This window comes from Lonchura striata, chromosome 38, assembly GCF_046129695.1.
Source record: "Lonchura striata isolate bLonStr1 chromosome 38, bLonStr1.mat, whole genome shotgun sequence".
Classification (NCBI taxonomy): domain Eukaryota; kingdom Metazoa; phylum Chordata; class Aves; order Passeriformes; family Estrildidae; genus Lonchura; species Lonchura striata.
Window position 1 is genome coordinate 1832643 of NC_134640.1, and position 7704 is coordinate 1840346.

Here is a 7704-nt window from a genome sequence, read left to right on the forward strand (position 1 = left end):
GCTGATTTGGGGTGATTTTGGGATATTTTTGGGCTGTTTTTGGGGTGGTTTTGGGTTATTTTTGGGCTGATTTGGGGTGATTTTGGGGTGAATTTTGGGATATTTTTTGGCTGTTTTTTGGGCTGATTTTGGGCTGATTTTGGGATATTTTTGGGCTGTTTTTGGGGTGATTTTGGGTTAGTTTTGGGCTGATTTGGGGTGATTTTGGGTTGATTTTGGGATATTTTTGGGCTGATTTGGGGTGATTTTGGGTCCCCCACAGAAAGCCCTGCAGCGCCTCCTGAGTGGCGCCGGCACCTGGGGACAAGGTGAGAGCCCCGGGGTCACCTGGGGGGTCCCCGATGTCACCTGGGGGTGTCCCCAATGTCACCTGGGGTCACCTGGGGGTCCCCAATGTCACCTGGGGGTCCCCAATGTCACCTGGGGGTCCCCGATGTCACCTGGGCGTGTCCCCGATGTCACCTGGGGGTCCCCGATGTCACCTGGGCGTGTCCCCGATGTCACCTGGGGGGTCCCAAATGTCACCTGGGGTCATCTGGGGGGTCCCCAATGTCACCTGGGGTGTCCCCAGTGTCACCTGGGGGTCCCCAATGTCACCTGGGGGTCCCCGATGTCACCTGGGGTCACCTGGGGGTCCCCGATGTCACCTGGGGGGTCCCCGATGTCACCTGGGGGTCCCAAATGTCACCTGGGGGGTCCCAGAGGTCACCTGGGGGTCCCAGAGGTCACCTGGGGGTCCCAAATGTCACCTGGGGGTCCCCAATGTCACCTGGGGCCACCTGGGGGTGTCCCTGATGTCACCTGGGGGGTCCCACATGTCACCTGGGGGTCTCCAATGTCACCTGGTGTCCCCTGGGGGGTCCCAAAATGTCACCTGGGGGGTCCCCGACGTCCCCTGGTGTCACCTGGGGTGTCCCCGATGTCCCCCGATGTCACCTGGGGTCCCCTGGTGCCACCTGGGGGTGTCCCCAATGTCCCCTGGGGTCCCCTGATGTCACCTGGGGTCCCCTGGTGCCACCTGGGGTGTCCCCAATGTCCCCTGGTGTCACCTGGGGTCACCTGGGGGTGTCCTGGGGCTGTCCCGATGCCACCTGGGGGTCCTGATGTCCCCTGGTGTCCCCTGGTGTCCCCTGGGGTGTCCCCGATGTCCCCCGATGTCACCTGGGGTCCCCTGGTGCCACCTGGGGTGTCCCCGATGTCCCCTGGGGTGTCCCCAATGTCCCCTGATGTCCCCTGGTGCCACCTGGGGTGTCCCCGATGTCCCCCCGACCGTGTCCCCTCTGTCCCCAGCCCCCCCCCGGAAGCCGCCCCGGCTGCAGCGCTGGTGCTGGGGAGCCCGGCCCGAGGGCGGCGCGGTGAGTCACCAGTACGGACCAGTACGGACCAGTATAAACCAGTATGGACCAGTATAAACCAGTACGGACCAGTATGGACCAGTACGGACCAGTACGGACCAGTACGGACCAGTACGGACTGGCATAGACTTGTATGGACCAGTATGGACCAGTATGGACCAGTATGGACTAGTATGGACCAGTATGGACCAGTACAGACTAGTATGGACCAGTATGGACCAGTACGGACCAGTATGGACCAGTACAGACCAGTACGGACCAGTACAGACCAGTACAGACCAGTACGGACCAGTATAGATCTATATGGACCAGTATGGACCAGTACGGACCAGTATGGACCAGTACGGACCAGTATGGACCAGTATAGATCTGTATGGACCAGTATGGACCAGTACGGACCAGTATGGACCAGTACGGACCAGTATGGACCAGTATAGACCAGTATGGACCAGTACGGACCAGTATGGACCAGTACGGACCAGTACGGACCAGTATAGACCAGTATGGACCAGTATAAACCAGTATGGACCAGTATAAACCAGTATGGACCAGTATGGACCAGTATGGACCAGTACGGACCAGTATGGACCAGTACAGATCTGTATGGACCAGTATGGACCAGTACGGACCAGTATGGACCAGTATAGACCAGTATGGACCAGTATGGACCGGCATAGACTTGTATGGACCAGTATGGACCGGCATAGACTTGTATGGACCAGTATGGACCAGTATGGACCAGTATGGACTAGTAGGGACCACTATAAACCAGTATGGACCAGTATAGACCAGTATGGACCAGTACGGACCAGTACGGACCAGTACGGACTGGCATAGACTTGTATGGACCAGTATGGACTAGTATGGGCCCGTACGGACTGGTATAAAGCAGTATGGACCAGTATAGACCAGTATAAACCAGTATGGACCAGTGTGGACCAGTATGCACCAGTACGGAGTGGCATAGACTTGTATAGACCAGTATGCACTGGTATACACCAGTATAAACCAGTATAGGCCAGTATGGACCAGTATGAACCAGTATAAACCAGCATGGACCAGTATAGACCCGTACAGACCTGTATGGACCGGTACAGACCAGTATGGACCAGTATGGACCAATATAGACCAGTATGGACCAGTACAGACCAGTACGGACCAGTATGGACCAATATAGACCAGTATGGACCAGTACAGACCAATACAGACTAGTTCAGACCAGTATGGACCAGTCCATCCCAGTCCATCTCACTTCTGTTCCCAGTTCATCCCAGTACAACCCAGTTCCCTTCCCGGTATATCCCAGTATATCCCAGTACCTCCCAGTATAAACCAGTCCCCTCCCAGTCCTTCCCAGTTTGTCCCAGTTTGCTCCCAGTTCCCTCCCAGTATAAACCAGTTCCATCCCAGTCCCTCCCAGTTTCCCCCAGTTCCCTCCCAGTCCCTCCCAGTCCCTCCCAGTTCCCTCCCAGTTCTCTCCCAGTTCCTCCCAGTCCCTCCCAGTTCCCTCCCAGTCCAAACAGTACCAGTCCCTCCCAGTCCAAACCAGGCCCTCCCAGTCCCTCCCAGTTCCCTCCCAGTCCAAACCAGTCCCTCCCAGTCCAAACCAGTCCCTCCCAGTCCCTCCCAGTCCCTCCCAGTTCCCTCCCAGTCCAAACCAGTCCCTCCCAGTCCAAACCAGTCCCTCCCAGTCCCTCCCAGTTCCCTCCCAGTCCCTCCCAGTCCCTCCCAGTTTATCCCAGTTCCCTCCCAGTCCCTCCCAGTTTATCCCAGTCCCTCCCAGTTTATCCCAGTCCCTCCCAGTCCCTCCCAGTCCCTCCCAGTTTATCCCAGTTCCCTCCCAGTCCCTCCCAGTTTATCCCAGTCCCTCCCAGTTCCCCCCAGTCCGTCCCAGTCCCTCCCAGTCCCTCCCAGTCCCTCCCAGTTTATCCCAGTTCCCTCCCAGTCCCTCCCAGTCCAAACCAGTCCAAACCAGTCCCTCCCAGTCTGACCAGTTCCGTTTCCCCCCAGGTTTGGGAGCCCGTGGGGGGCCCGGGGGGGGCCTGGAGCAGCTGCAGCTCAGCAGGTGAGGGGGGACCCCAAAATTTGGGGGGACACCCCAAAAATTTGGGACGTAACCCCAAAATCAGGGATGGAAAACCCAAAATTTGGAGGAAATCCCCAAAAATTGGGGGGGATCCCCAAAAATTGGTGGGGGGGGAACAACCCAAAATTTGGGGGGACACCCCAAAAAATGGGGAGACCCAAAATTTGGGGGGGACACCCCAAAAAATGGGGAGACCCCAAAATTTGGGGGGGACACCCCAAAAAATGGGGAGACCCCAAAATTTGGGGGAGGACACCCCAAAAATTTGGGTTGGGATCCCCAAAATCAGGGATGGAAAAAACCCCAAAATTTGGAGGAAATCCCCAAAAATTGGGGGGGGGGTCCTCAAAAATTGGATGAGGAGCCCAAAATTGGTGGGGGGGGAACAACCCAAAATTTGGGGGGGACACCCCAAAAAATGGGGAGACCCCAAAATTTGGGGGGGACACCCCAAAAAATGGGGAGACCCCAAAATTTGGGGGAGGACACCCCAAAAATTTGGGTTGGGATCCCCAAAATCAGGGATGGAAAAAACCCCAAATTTGGAGGAAATCCCCAAAAATTTGGGGGATCCCCAAAAATTGGATGAGGACCCCAAAATTGGTGGGGGGGAAACAACCCAAAATTTGGGGGGGACACCCCAAAAAATGGGGAGACCCCAAAATTTGTGGGGGGGGACACCCCAAAAATTTGGGTTGGGATCCCCAAAATCAGGGATGGAAAACCCCAAAATTTGGAGGAAATCCCCAAAAATTGGGGGCGTTCCCAAAAATTGGGGGGAAAATTCAAAATTTTTGAGGGGGACCCCAAAAAATTTGGGAGGACCCCAAAAATGGGGCGGGGAACAAACCAAAATTTGGGGGAAATCCCCAAAAATTGGGGTGACCCCAAAAATGGTGAAGGGAGACCCCAAAAATTTGGGTTTCTGTGCCCGTTTTTGGGGTACAGGAGGGAATTTTGGGGTCCATTTTTGGGATCTATTTTTGGGATTTTGGGGTCCGTTTTTGGGGTCCATTTTTCGGATTTTGGGGTCTGTTTTTGGGGTCCATTTTTGGGATTTTTGGGCCTATTTTAGGGGTACATTTTTGGGATTTTTGAGCCCATTTTTGGGATTTTGGGGCCCATTTTTGGGGTCCATTTTTGGGATTTTGGGGCCCATTTTTGGGATCTATTTTTGGGATTTTGGGGTCCATTTTTGGGATTTTGGGGTCCATTTTTGGGGTCCATTTTTGGGATTTTTGGGCCTATTTTAGAGTTACATTTTTGGGATTTTTGAGCCCATTTTTGGGATTTTGGGGCCCATTTTTGGGGTCCATTTCTGGGGTTCGGGGGGTGATTTTGGGGTCCATTTTAGGGATTTTGGGGCCCATTTTTGGGATTCATTTTTGGGATTTTTGAGCCCATTTTTGGATTTTGGGGTCCATCTTTCGGGCCCATTTTTGGGGTCCATTTTTGGGTTCAGGGCAGATTTTGGGATCCATTTTTGGGATTTTGTGGCCAATTTTTTTTGCCCCATTTCTGTGGTTCCGGGTGGGATTTTGGGGTCGGTTTTTGGGATTTTGGGGCCAATTTTTGGGGTCCATTTTTGGGATCCATTTTTGGGATTTTGGGGCCCATTTTTGGGATTTTGGGCCCCATTTTTGGGATTTTGCGGCCAATTTTTTTGCCCCATTTCTGTGGTTCCGGGTGGGATTTTGGGGCCAATTTTTGGGATTTTGGGGCCCATTTTCTGAGGTCCATTTCTGTGGTTCTGGGTGGGATTTTGGGCCCCGTTTTTGGGATTTTGGGGCCCATTTTTGGGATTTTGGGCCCCGTTTTTGGGATTTTGGGGCCCATTTTTGGGATTTTAGGGCCAATTTTTGGGATTTTGGGGTCGGTTGTTGGGATTTTGGGGTCCATTCTTGAGGTCCATTTCTGGTGTTTGGGGATTATTTTGGGGCCCATTTTTGGGATTTTGTGGCCAATTTTTGGGCCCCATTTCTGTGGTTGGGGGGTTCTATTTTGGGGTCGGTTTTTGGGATTTTGGGGTCGGTTTTTGGGATTTTGGGGTCGGTTTTTGGGATTTTGCGGCCAATTTTTTTGACCCATTTCTGTGGTTCCGGGTGGGATTTTGGGGCCAATTTTTGGGATTTTGGGGCCCATTTTCTGAGGTCCATTTCTGTGGTTCTGGGTGGGATTTTGGGCCCCGTTTTTGGGATTTTGGGGCCCATTTTTGGGATTTTGGGGCCAATTTTTGGGATTTTGGGGTCGGTTTTTGGGATTTTGGTGTCCAGTTTTGAGGTCCATTTCTGGTGTTTGGGGATTATTTTGGGGCCCATTTTTGGGATTTTGGGCCAATTTTTTTGCTCCATTTCTGTGGTTCCGGGTGGGATTTTGGGGTCGGTTTTTGGGATTTGGGGTCGGATTTTGGGATTTTGGGGCCCATTTTTGGGATTTTGGTGTAGGCTTTTGGGATTTTGGGGCCAATTTTTTTGCCCCATTTCTGTGTTTCCGGGTGGGATTTTGGGGTCGGATTTTGGGATTTTGGGGTCGGTTTTTGGGATTTTGGGGCCCATTTTTTTTGCCCCATTTCTGTGCTTCCGGGTGGTATTTTGGGGTCAGATTTTGGGATTTTGGGGTCGGTTTTTGGGGCTCACCCGTCCCTGTGCCCCCAGCGGGGAGGGGTCCCCCGAGGACGAGGAGCTGGAGTTGGTGGCCGAGGTTCGCGTGGCCGATCTGGGGGGGCTGGTGGCCACCTCGGGGCTCCTGCGCCGGGAGCGGCCCTGGAGAGCCCCCAAAGGAGGTCAGGGGGGATTTTTGGGGATTTTGGGATTTTTGGGAGGGTTTGGGGGGGATTTTGGGGGGATTTGAGGGGATTTGGGGAGATTTGAGGGGATTTTGGGGGAGTTTGAGGGGATTTTGTGAGGATTTTGGGGGCGTTTCTGAAGGGATTGAGTGGATTTTGGGTGGATTTTGGGGGAGTATTTGGAGGGTTTAGGGGATTTTGGGGGATTTGAGGAGATTTTGGGGGGATTTGGGGGGATTTGAGGGGATTTTGGGGAGATTTGGGGGGGCTGGTGGCCACCTCGGGGCTCCTGCGCCGGGAGCGGCCCTGGAGAGCCCCCAAAGGAGGTCAGGGGGGATTTTTGGGGATTTTGGGATTTTTGGGAGGGTTTGGGGTGGATTTGGGGGGATTTTGGGGGATTTTGGGGGAGTTTGAGGGGATTTTGGGGAGGTTTTGGGGGGATTTAGGTGGATTTTGTGAGGATTTTGGGGGATTTTCTGGAGGGTTTGGGTGGATTTTGGGGGAGTATTTGGAGGGTTTAGGGGAATTTGTGGGATTTGAGGAGATTTTGGGGGGATTTGAGGGGATTTGGGGAGATTTGAGGGGATTTTGGGGGGATTTGAGGGGATTTTGGGGGAGTTTGAGGGGATTTTGGGGAGGTTTTGGGGGGATTTAGGTGGATTTTGGGGGGTTTCTGAAGGGATTGAGTGGATTTTGGGATGGATTTTGGGTGGATTTTGGGGGGGTATTTGGAGGGTTTAGGGGATTTTGGGGGATTTGAGGAGATTTTGGGGGGATTTGAGGGGATTTTGGGGGGATTTTGGGGGAGTTTGAGGGGATTTTGGGAAAGTTTTGGGGGGATTTAGGTGGATTTTGGGAGGATTTTGGGGGATTTTCTGGAGGGTTTGGGTGGATTTTGGCTGGATTTTGGGGGGTTTGGGTGGATTTTGGGGTTTGGGGTGGATTTGGGGTGGATTTTGGGGAGTTTGGGACGGATTTTGGAGGATTTTTGGGGGGATTTGGGGGATTTCTGAGCGGGTTTTGGGGGGGATTTTGGGTGGGTTTGGGTGGATTTTGGGCGGATTTTGGGGCAGATTTTTGAGGTTTTGGGTGGATTTTGGGGAGGTTTTGGGTGGGTTTGGGTGGATTTTGGGGGGGTATTTGGAGGGTTTAGGGGATTTTGGGGGATTTGAGGAGATTTTGGGGGGATTTGAGGGGATTTGGGGGGATTTGAGGGGATTTTGGGGGGATCTGGGGGGGCTGGTGGCCACCTCGGGGCTCCTGCGCCGGGAGCGGCCCTGGAGAGCCCCCAAAGGAGGTCAGGGGGGATTTGGGGGATTTTGGGATTTTTGGGAGGGTTTGGGGTGGATTTTGGGGAGATTTTGGGGGATTTTGGGGGAGTTTGAGGGGATTTTGGGGAGGTTTTGGGGGGATTTAGGTGGATTTTGTGAGGATTTTGGGGGGGTTTCTGAAGGGATTAAGTGGATTTTGGGTGGATT

General features: G+C 53.5%; 1 long non-coding RNA gene across 1 annotated transcript; it reads left to right on the forward strand.

The window, feature by feature from the left end:
* Positions 1 to 1303: 1303 nt before the first annotated feature.
* Positions 1304 to 6159, forward strand: LOC144248121 (uncharacterized). Its single transcript, XR_013341526.1, has 3 exons — positions 1304 to 1355; positions 3366 to 3420; positions 6096 to 6159. It is a non-coding gene; the product is annotated as an uncharacterized LOC144248121 (long non-coding RNA).
* The last annotated feature ends 1545 nt before the right edge of the window (positions 6160 to 7704 follow it).